The sequence below is a fragment of the Asparagus officinalis genome, unplaced genomic scaffold (genome assembly GCF_001876935.1).
Source record: "Asparagus officinalis unplaced genomic scaffold, Aspof.V1 AsparagusV1_Un319, whole genome shotgun sequence".
In the NCBI taxonomy this organism is placed as follows: domain Eukaryota; kingdom Viridiplantae; phylum Streptophyta; class Magnoliopsida; order Asparagales; family Asparagaceae; genus Asparagus; species Asparagus officinalis.
Window position 1 is genome coordinate 16802 of NW_017972584.1, and position 3275 is coordinate 20076.

Sequence of the window (3275 nt, forward strand, 5' to 3'; positions counted from 1 at the left end):
TTTAATACTATACATGTTGCGATTCTCGTTTTCTCTTAATTCAGGAATTTTAAGTCCATCAGGGACTTTCATATAAAAATATTAGCGTCTAATGACTCATATTAAAATATGGTCATGACGTACATATACTGCATATATAAATTCATAGTTTCTGCCATATTTAACTTGCGGAACGTAATATAATCACTAATAGGAGAATATTTTACATCTAAATCGATGTCGGGTCTCTACGTGAACCCATTGAGCTATGAATCTCGCTTTACATCTCACCACCTTACAATTGTCATTTATTTTTCTTACGAAGACCCATTATATCCTGCAGGGATATATGAACTACAGGTTCAAAAATACTTTAGCGAGTTCAGCTCAGCCTCAATTGCCACTTCCATCTCACCTAGTCCGAGTGCTTCAAGCACTCTATTACCGACATAGGTTCTGGATCCAGATTAATTTCGTCCTGCGTTTATTTTCTCAAGAGTTGTAGTTTTTTTTTTGTTGTGTAAAAGAGTCTTATAAAAAGGCTGTTTTCTTTGAATTTATTGTAATCAACCGAAGATATAATGAATTCGACAACAAATTCAACTTTTACTGAAAACAGTAGCCGCGTAAGTGTGTGAAGATCTCTGATTTCATGTAGCTACGTATGGTCTCCTTATTTACCAATGTTACTTGAGCTTTCTTTGACAATCAGCCAACTTGTTAGTAATTTATTCGTCCTCTGAGGATTCCTTTATGTTAAGCTATTTATTTTGAATAATTGCAATGCCTTTTTCCAATTTTATTATCATCATTGTAAAAATTAGGCTGATTCATGGAAATTTACACAGATACAGAAATGACGAAAACCAAGATTGAGATTGATACTGACAGGTTCCTAGTGAGTATTTGACATTGAGGCACAAGTTTTTGGAAACAAATAGAGAATATAAAGTCTTTGACCGAGAAGTTTCATGTTTTGTAATCAAATGTTGATGTTGTTTGAATATTAGTTCGGTACGATATTTTCTGAGTTGAAATGTTGGTAGTGTGGATTTATTACTTTGTAGTTTTTATACTATACCGATGTATGTTGGCACTTATCATTATGGTTGATTATGCTCAACATTTTCACTTTGATATTGTGTATTAAAATTTGACTTGGTCATGTTCTTAAAAAGATTGTCCAGGTAATTGAATACTATATGATTTTGACGTAGGGAACCAAGAACAACTCAATCGGAGCCGTTGCAATAGCTCAATCATAAACGCTGCAATAGCTCGATCAAAACTGTTGCGATAGCTCAATCCAAACCGTTGCGTTAGGTCTTTTAAAACTGTTGTAATAGCTATAAAAAACCGCTGCAGTAGCTTAAAAACCGTCGCAATAGCTCAGATCTAGCTTCAGATCTAGCTTCGTTTTTTCTTTATTCAGATCTAGCTTCAGATCAAAACTGTTGTAATAGCCTATGATCTTTATTCTTGATTCGTTATTTCTTTTAGATCTAGCTTCAGATCTTATTTCTTTCAGATCTAGCTTCAGATTAAGGAATGTTATTTGTGCAACTAACACATTTGTTCCTCGCTAAGACCTTATATCTAACCATTTTATGGACCCTTCATTCAGGTAACCAAGTTCGTGATCTGAATGCGGTAGTTATTTGTTATGAGCAATATATATAATGGATATTGCATTGCTATTTTCATAGTTGTTCGATCAGACTATTCTTTATTAGGTCTTTTATCTAGATATCTGATAATCATGCTTTGAGCCAAGACTTGATTATATACGAGACCTAATGACTATTCATTCTTAGCTGGATATTGAAGACTTGATTATATACCTTTGTTTGTTTACGGATTGTGATGTGATGTTAATGTTATTGAGATGACACTTGTACTTTTATGTATATCTTTATTATGCATGACCATAGATATATTTAAAAAAAATAGGTTACAAGCAGGTAAATTATAAATAGAGCAATGCCCTTCTTAATTTGTCTTGTAAATATTCTGCCTACGAGGTTGCTATTCGACTCCGAGGCATGACAAATTTATCTCTAGGGGAGGAAGATTCACATTCAAAGTTTGGGAGGGGATGGATACGGTACTGTGGGGGAGGCGCATTATAAGAAAATGGTGGGTGAACGCCCTCACTAAAGTTGTCCAATCTTATAAAAACTGTATTTGTTCTTGATATCCAGCCCTAATATTTAGGGATGGAAACGAACCAAATAATTAACAAATAGTTCATTAATTGTTCGAGTAAATATTCGGTTATATTCATTTCGGTAGTTTGTTTAACACTAAACAAACAGTATTCAGTCCAGAAACAAATAGAATATAACTAGACGTATATTTGATTAGTTTGCTTATTAAATATTCGTTTAATTTTGATTGCTTATAATTTATATTATTCAAACATGATGTTATATTTTCAACCTACTTAAATTTTTTATTTAAGTTCTATATATACTAATATTGAGAGACTTAAGGAATCTTAAATCAATTTTCTAATAAAATATTCGAATTAAATAAATATACATAATAATTGTAAAGGAATAATTTTTATTTATAAATTTAAATACTATTTGAAAATTGAACTCTTTAGCAGAGTAAATATACTTTGATATTCGATAAGTATTCGTGAATATTCATGAATATTTAACAAATATAGAGTATTCGAGTTCGAATTCGAGAACTCGAGATGTATATATTCAAGTTTCCATTCGAATTCAATAATTTTAAACAAACATAAATATGAACATCTTAGCATTCGATTCGATCGTTTACCACCCCTATAATTGGCTTGGCCGATAAATAATTAGACCTGAAAGTACTTGGAAAACATGTGTGTCCATTGGGATTAATTTCCAGCGATCCCCCCCCCCCCCCCCGGCGCCGATGCTTTGGTTGTCTCACAAAATCCCTCACGAACTTTAGCATATCTCACTAAACCCCCTTGCCTGTGATTTGAAAAAAAAAAAAACCTCTGAGCGAAAAATTCTAAGACTTTATCGCCTTGGTATTTACAAGTAACATACTCCTTCCCCCGAAGTTTGACTTTTTCTCTCAAGAAAAAATTAGTCATTTGCAAATAACATGTAGGAGGGGGTTAGGAGGGAGAAGCTAAAGTTTTGTAAGACGCCCATAGTTCATGGAGGTTCCGTGAGATAATCAAAGTTTAGGGTATGTTGCAACCCCCCTCAAAGTTCAAGAGGGTTGTGAGCAACACTTCTGTAAAAATAACCCGTGACCATTATTAGACTACATTGTAATAAATAATAAGTATCGGCTAA

General features: G+C 33.1%; 1 long non-coding RNA gene across 1 annotated transcript; it reads left to right on the forward strand.

Moving 5' to 3' along the window:
* The first annotated feature begins 641 nt into the window (after nt 1–641).
* LOC109827609 lies at nt 642–1138 on the forward strand. Its single transcript, XR_002243474.1, has 2 exons — nt 642–698; nt 828–1138. It is a non-coding gene; the product is annotated as an uncharacterized LOC109827609 (long non-coding RNA).
* Nucleotides 1139–3275: the final 2137 nt, after the last annotated feature.